This window comes from Pteropus vampyrus, unplaced genomic scaffold, assembly GCF_000151845.1.
Source record: "Pteropus vampyrus isolate Shadow unplaced genomic scaffold, Pvam_2.0 Scaffold471, whole genome shotgun sequence".
Classification (NCBI taxonomy): domain Eukaryota; kingdom Metazoa; phylum Chordata; class Mammalia; order Chiroptera; family Pteropodidae; genus Pteropus; species Pteropus vampyrus.
The window spans coordinates 462,326-470,768 of record NW_011889252.1 but is presented as its reverse complement, the minus strand read 5'-3'; positions in this window follow the sequence as shown (position 1 = coordinate 470,768).

The following is an 8,443-nucleotide window of genomic DNA, read 5'->3' as shown; positions in this document are numbered from 1 at the left end:
CAGAATGGCTGCCTCATACTTCAAAGTCCTCTGCAGTAACTACACATTCATCTGTATAACAACCCCTCAGGTAGCTATTAATAGAAGAGGTACCCATTTTTGAGCAAGTAAGAAAATAGAGACCACTGTCGCACAGCCAAGCCTCCCATCTCCAGACTCCTGGTTCATGCTTTCTCCTATCCCACAGATCAGCCTCCCTCCCTTAAAGCAAACTGGACATTTGTGTGGGTTTTCCAGCTGTTAGGGCTCTCACAGATATTTTGCTTTTATTCTGAGAATTGACAGAAAAGGAATTACCAGCCATTTCTTGCGGGTATGGGAGCTGAGATTCACACACGGTGGCTCCAACTCCAAGCTTGGGCTCTTTCCACTCCCTTTCCTCTTTTTCCTTTGGTGGGGTCAGTTTGGTGGAGGAGAGTTAGAGCCTCAAGGAGTCCTGTGGAGAGAGGTCGCTGGACTGCAAGGGAGGAGGCAGTCCTAGAGCAGCTTCTCATCAGAGCCCAGGCGGCATGCCAACCCACCCCAAGGCATTGTGTGGGCATCGTCTAATCTCAGACCTGACGTGCCAGCCCTTCCTCAAGATGTTCCATCCTGAGATGAGTCATCCTAGGGCCCAGGGGTGGACCAGGAGCGGATGAATCCATCTAGGGTATATCCTGGAGGAGCTGGAGAAGAAAAGGAAGGTGACTCGGTGGCTTGGGAAATCTGGCTCCTGTTTGTCAGCCTCTTCCTAAGGTTCTGGGCTGTCCCCACATTCCCCAAACGGGCACAGACAAATTGCCTTTTTACCTGAGCTGTGGTAACAGAGCCTGAGACCAAGTAGTTTCTTGAACTTTAGAGCCAAAGAAGATCATATAAAGCTGGGAAGGATCTTCGGGAGTATCTGGTCTAAACGCCTCAGTGTACAGAGGAGGAAGCTGAGGCCCAGAGTGGTGATCCCAGCCTGGAACCAGGACACCATGGCGCCTCTTCCCTGAGCTGCAGGAGACCTCAAGAGGTCACTTCCTCTTCCTCCAGGCAAAATTCGGCTTCATCCAGCTCACAAAGCCGAGACTCTCTCTTCTGTGTTGAATAGATGGAAAATGGAATTTACAGGTATCTGCCTCACTTCTCTCCTAAAAGATACCGACAGTTCTTCCTCCTTGGTACCCTGTTCTATTGTTTTTATGTCTCTCACATTTGAAAAATCCCTGGGTTGTCTGACCTAATCTCTCACTCTGCAATTTAAGAGCAACAAAGCTCAGCTCACCTTCTGCTAATTTTCCTCCCTTGCTCTTTCTTCTTTCTCACCCTGGTGTAGAACTGGCTACATAATTTGTGGGGCTCAGTACAAAATGAAAATGCCGAGCCCTTTGTTTGAACATTATTAAGAATTTCAAGATGGCAACAGCAGAGCATTAAACCAAGCATGGGGGGACGAGGGGTTGTGTGTCTCCACAGCTTAAACACCCATGAACTGGTCCTGCCCAGGTGGCAAGAGCAATGTTTGAACTCAATCCTCATAGCTGGTTCTGAAAAGTCAAGTTGTCCATCCCTCTGCCTTCATGCCAGACTCCAGGTCACCTGCCTTTCATAGGTGAGAATCTCCTTGAAGTTTCACCTGTATACCCTTCCCAGGATCTCCAGGCCTCTGCTTCACACACTGCTGGGAAATCCTTGTAAATATCTAAATTTAAATCTTAGTCCTTTGGGCCTGTTTCCTCTTGTTCTGTCCTCACTGATTATGAGGAACAGCTGGTCCTCTTGAGTAATTAATTCTTGTAGACTTGGACACAGTCTGCGATTCGTTTTCCCTTTCCTCACTGGGCTCAGTCTCCACGGCCTTCTCCAACTGTCCCTTTTCTGATGCCCTCCGTAGGTTTTCTGCTTGCTGTGTAAGGCATGGGATTCACAAGAAGCTCCAAAGAGCACCAGTCAGGGTCCAGAGGGCTCACTGCCAGGGAGGTGGGGAAGACTCCAGCATGAAAAATAACCTGTTCCCCATCAGGCCTTGCCTTCCTCCTCCAAATCGTACTCTACTTTTATCTGCTTCATGAACTCTTCCCAGATAAAGTCCCCACCCTCACTGACTCTCAGTGGGGACTCTCAGCTCTTGTTCATCTCAATGTTTCTGTTCTCAGTGTGTGTCTCAAATTGAATGCTTTCTCCTCCCAGGACAGAGTTCCATGGGCTGGGGCTGGAAGAGGTTTATCAGAAGCCATAGCAGGGCAGAGGAGAGAGTGGGTACGAAAGACGGACATAGGCCACCCTCCCAGTTCTCCGGCTAATAGAGTGTCGAGTGGCCACTTTAATCTGTAAGAACAGATACTGTAATCCCATAGTACTTCCTATTGGCTACAGGACACAGTTCTGTCCTGACACTGAAATTTGGGCGTGCCTTGGTTCTGGAATTCACATGCTCACAAGTCGTGAAGCAGCTGCGGGTGGAGTGGGGAGGGTTTCAGCAGAGGAAGTGAGGTCAGTTAACAATTGATGCATGCCTGAGCATTTAGCCATTGTGTCCCCCAGCCTCTATTCCTGTCCAAGGGTGGGGGGGGTGGGTCTGTGGTCCATTTTACAGAATCTCTATATGAGAGGAAAATACCTTAGAGATCTGTTCTTGCTTCTAATACCCACGTTTTTCCCCTTGGCTGAGGGCACCCCCCTTCGGCCTTTTCATTTATTAAGTTAAACGCTTTCATTGAGAGCTTATCCTGTGTCAGGCTCAGCCAACCCTATGAGGCTGGCAGTGTTTATTATGCCCATGGAGGACAGATGGAGGACTGAGGGAATGAGAGATGCCACTTGTCTAAGGTTACACTAGTCTGGATTCTCAGACTTCAGAGTCTTGGTGGTTAACCAGGAGCCTAGGAATAAGTCAGGAGTCCTGCCTTCAGTGCGCTCACAGTACCTGGAACAAATGAAGCAAGACGATGACATCAGTGCCCCGAGCCTGTGCAAGGGCATCAGGAGGAAGAGTTTCTTCCTGGGAGAGAAGCCATTCTCCTCTCCTCCAAAGCCCTGTCCACCTTGTCAGAGCAGTGTCTGGAGGGAAGCTCTAGTACTGGTCTCTAAAACTCTATTCGGTGGGGTGAGGGCCCTGCCTCAAAGCGGGCAGGCCAAAAAATTCCCAGCCTCTCCCTCCATCCTGGCCCCCCACGGTGGGGAGAGGCATCCTTGTCACTGGCAGCGGTCAGAGGGTTGGAGGGGCTCAGATCATCCTCACCATCTACCCAGAGCCGCCCCATCTGGGCCTGTTTACCCTGAGCTGAGCAGAGAGAGGCTGCGGAAGAGGGGAGGGACAAGAGGGGGTGAAGGGGACGGAGGGAGGAGGCTGAAGGATTTGGAAAGAGAGGGGAGTCCCTGAGGGCGGAAGGAGAGGGCGGGGCCAAAATGTTTCAGGACCCTGACAGCCCCAAGCTCTGCTCTTGCTGCTGTGAGCCTCCTAGGCCTAGGACCTGGGTCGAAGGTGGGTAGGAACAGGTAACTTCCCTCCCCAAAGCCCTCCTCGCATGCCCTTCCCTTGGTGGCCCCTTCCCACCTCGGGATTCCAGGTCACCCCTCAGCTGCTCCCAGCGACAGGGGGCGCCCCCACCACACCCCTACCTCCCCGCCAGATGGTGCCTCCCGTTGTTACTCTAGCCCCCACGGCTCTTGTCCGGACCCCATGAGGCCCCCTCGGGGAGGCCGATGTGGGAGGCTCTGAGCGGGGGTTGCAGGCCGTGATCCCGGAGCTGGGGGCGGCTGAGGGGGTGGCTGCCCCAGGGTCGGGGAGCAGCGTGAGGGAGGGTCCGGGTCCTGCAGCCCCGGTGAGGGGCAAGCAGGCGGCCAGTCGGCGAGCTGGGCAATAGGAAACTGTTTATTAGGAGGGAGTGGTGGAGCCGGGCCAGGCAGGAAGACGCTGGAATAAGAAACATTTTTGCTCCAGCCCCTTTCCCAGTCCCGGGAGGCCGCTGAGCCAGCCGCGCTGAGCGAGCCCCTCCCCGGCCCCAGTCCCATCCCAGGCGGCGCCAGGATCCTGCCCGCCGCCAGCGCTCATCGTGCGACAGCCGCCGCTGCCACACGCCTGCGCCCCGCCGCCCCCAAGGCAGGCCTAGAGGTGAGAAGAGGTCCGCCGGGGGGTGCCGGGTGGGGGGCGGCCTGACTCTACCACGAATAGGCCCTTCCTTATGGCAGGTCTCGGAGAGGGCGCTATAGGGCCAGTCCCAGCCCATCAGGAGCGCAAGCTGCCCCTTGTCCTCCCCCACATCTGCCCATTACTGGGAGGGGGCTGGACTGCAAGGGGACTGCGAATCAGAAAACTTCTCCTGCGGCCAGTCACTTCTGTGTTCTCCATGTAAAATGAGCACAAGGATTCCTGCTTCACTCACAGAGAAGGGGTGTCGTGTCCCTCTAGGGGGCTGGCTTGACCTGGGAGTGAGGATCCACCTCAGACGCTGTTGAGCCTCCCATTGAAGTCCAGCTTTCTCAGACCAGCCCTTGCAGCTCTCAAGAAATCTGACACTGTAATACCAGTCCGCAAACCTCACCTCCAACCCTGTGTGGTCAGATCATCCCTGTGCCTTCCTTCAGGACTCAGGCCAGAGAGATCCCAGTCCCCTCCAGGTAGGAATTTCATGTTTCCAGTCCACTCTGGAGGCCAGTACTGTTGAGCCCACCCCCTCTTTTTTCTACAAGGTCAGGGCCGTAGTGGACAGTAGCTTTCACCCCCTCTCTATTCATTGGCAGCTTCTGTCAGAGCGAGGTCTGTCCCCTCTAATCCTTTACTGCCACATTTGTCTTACTACTACCTGTCCTTACATCTCATTGGGTGGTTAAAGTAGCTACCATTTATTGAGTACTTACTATGTAGACACATTTTTCTCTTGCAATCTTCTACACAGCTTAGCAGGAGGGTTATTTTACCCATCTTACAGAAGAGGAAGCAGGTTCAGACTTGAATCACTGGTCCAAAGCTCCATGGATGGTGTAAATGGATGGTTGAGTTTTTGTTAACATGTGTTAAGTGCCTACTATGTACCATTTAGTACTCTGCTAAATAATTGTACTACATTAAACCTATGAAATGAGCACTATTATTATCATTATTCTCATTTTACACATGGAAGCCTAAACTTCAGAAAGCTTAAATAACTTGCCCTTATCTCATAGCTCTAAGTGGCAGAGGCAGGATTTGAAACCAGGTTTATATGATCCAGAGCCCATATCCCACCTCTGTGCTATACTGTGCTGCCTCTGTGTTCTGTCTGATACACTAAAATGCAGGCATGGTGCTACATCACACTGCTGTGAAGGGCTAATGAAGTGACAGCGATGAAAATGCTTCATATCTGGTAAGGGGCAACCCCATAGGAGCAGCTCAGTCTGGCCCTTTGCTATTTTGGTCAGACCTGCTGATGGGCAGAGGAAAGCACTTCCGGCCCTGTGACAGTCACTGCTGTGCTGAGCCACTGCTGCTGATGAGAGTGGATTTTACTGATCCCTTAGGTGTGATGCAGAAGAAAGATTGACAGCCACCTTCCAAGCACACCCCTACTTTGGTTCTTCCATCTGTGACTAAGCCTAAAGCTAAGAGATGATTTCTGTCTCTCCATCTAAACAAACCCACATTAGGCACCTGTTGATGATAATAGCAGCAGGCCATCTGTTAATATCACTGAGATGCACTGGCTCTTTTTCCTCCTTTGCGGGGGCTCACCTAACACCAAACAATTGGAGAAATAAAGTGACCGAGGAAGGATTTACGATCAGCAATTTAAATTGATCAAGGCCCATATGTTAATTATGGGTAAGAAACTAAACATTCTCGAGCCTCAGTTTCCCCACTAGATTGTCATAAAGATTAAATGAGATCAACCATTGAAGTTTAGCACTTAGCACCTAAGTAATACTCAGAGAAGTTTAGCTCTTATTACTAAGGATTTCACAGTGGTTAGTTAATGTTTGGTATTAGTTTAGCATTTGTGATTTCTGGCGGGCAACAGTGATGCTTCATTCAGCAGGAGATCCTTCACGAGGTTTTGCTTAGAAATGAAAGGATACTGTTAGTCCCCAGGAGTTCATTTGTGCTAGAGTCAGGTTTCAGGGCCAATCATACAGGGTCAGATCTGAGTTTGGACTGGTCAGGACTCAGCACCCTCCTGTACTTAACCTTACACTGAGACAGTTAGAAATTGGACAGTCATAATTTTACTACACTAACATTTCCAGGATTAGAGCAGAAGCATATTCTGCAAACACTGCCAGGCCCTCCCTACGCTGTTCCTGGGCCTGGGAGGCTTGAGGTGGATGTAAAGAGCAAAGCCCTGGACCTGCCCTCCCTCCACAATGTCTCCAAGTCCCTGGTGTCTGTGTTAAGCCTTGTGTTCTCCAAGAGAGGACGTGGTCCCTGGGTGGGAATAAGAGTCCCACCCTCTTTATCCCACTCGCACTCACCTGTGAAATGAAAGTGTGGAGACCAGTCTTCGTGTTGTGTAGGACACGTTTCTCAGTATGGGACCCACTGATCAGAATTACCTGGGGAACTTCTAAAAAATGCATGTTTCTTGCTGGTCCCAGATAGACCAAATCAGAATCTGGAGTGAGGGTGAGATCAAAGAATGTGCATTTCTAATGAAGCATTTCAGGTGATTCTGATGCATGATAAAGTAAGTGAGAAGGTGTACTGGGGCATGATCAGAGAAGTGGAGCATGGGTAGAGGATTCTAGGACACCAGATTCATCCTCATCGTTTTCCACTTTTTTTTTTTTTTTCCTGCCGGATACCCTCTCCTTAGCTGCTTTCTGGGCAAGCAAAGGATGGCTTCCTGCCTATACCAGTGGACAAATTCAGCTTGTCTGGGGCTCCCTCTACAGCCTCCAGTCCCACTGCAGAGTGCTTGCTGGAGTCCTCACTGCCTGCCGGGAGGGGCAAGAGGCAGGAGGTCAGGCAGAGGCTGGGGACACAGCTGCAGCAGCCCAGGACTCCATTTCCTCCCTCAGCCCTGGGCCCCTGGGGCAGAGGAAGCCCAGGCAGGAAGGCCAGAGCTGCCACCGGTCAGAGAGGCATACAGAGCTCTCCCCACAACCCCCCAGCCATCCTGCCCTCAGAGGCTCAGCATCATGGATCTTCATTTGGTACTAGTCTTCTTAGTCTGTGGGCCTCCTGCAGCTTATGTGGCCATATGTCCAGCCCTACCAGCCTTACCATGTGATGCCAGAAGACACTCCCCCTCCCTTATTTTAGCTGCCTCTGTCTAGAGATCCAGTCCCCAGGCACACACCTGCACATTCTCCACTATTCAGAAAGTCTTTCTTACTGTCTGACCTCAGTTCTTGCCAGCCTTTATCTTCTTGTTCTAAACCTTTGAGAAATGAAGAAGGGGGTGGTTTCTGAAGCGTTCGTTGGTTTGGGACTTGATTTGGGGACTGTCATAGATTAAAATTACTTCCCTTAACACTCTTCATAAAACTTCGGGGAAAGTTCAACCTTAGCCAGCCATGGAAGGCCAAACATTCAGTGTCTAAGTGTGTTTCACTTTCCTTCCCACGTCATTGGCTCTACCCTCCTCCTTCTCAGGACAGCAAAAAAAGAGAAGGGGACCAGGGAATGGTATAGCAAAGGCTTCTTATACTCCGGTGAGGTTGCAGAGAGGGTTCTTTCACCAGTGTGAGCCAGCACTGTGGAAGCTTTGTATGGTTGTTACAGCTCTGAGGGCTCAGACATGGGCCGCCACCATGGATTGGAAGATAGAGTGGGAAGAGCACTGGACTGGGAGTCTGGCCACCTGAGTTATACTCCTGGTACTGCCACTGAATCCTATCTGACCTTGGACAAGTCTCCTTCCCTGTCTGAGCCTTAATTCCATCTTCTCTACAATAAGGAACTGAGCTTTGTGATTTACAAGGTGTAGCCCAAGGATTCTGTCACAGGGGGTGTGTTCCAGCCCCAGGCGGCTCCTCCAGACTCTGTGGCTGCTTCAGCCTGCCCTGAGAATATGTCCTGAACTCCCTGTTGTGCGTGACTCCTGCCTGTTCTATCCAGACCCCAATCTAAACAATCTTGATTCCTGTTCCCAGCTTGGCGGAACCCTGAATGGCAGGAAGTGAAGACAGGAGTCTGTTTATGTTTGAGGCAGCCAGGGCTTGGGGGGGCACTGGGAAAGGGGTGGGCAGGGGTGGAGGCTGGGAGGGGGTGGGCAAGAGAGAACAGAAGGGGTGCTGCTGCATAAATGATCCTTCTACCCCAGCCCCATGCCCTCTGCACCTTCCAGTCAGAGCTCAGCAGCAGAGGTGCAGAGTTGGGAGTCCCCCAAGCTGTCGGTTACTTAAACATGGCTCCTCACCCTTTACCCCTAACAGGATGGTTTCCATGGGGAAGTGAACCAGGACTTCCCCTGCAGGCCCCGCCCGAAAGCCAGACACAGAGAGTAGGGAGGAGGCCTCCCTGCCACCCACCCCCCCCATAAAACACTCCCAGTGATTT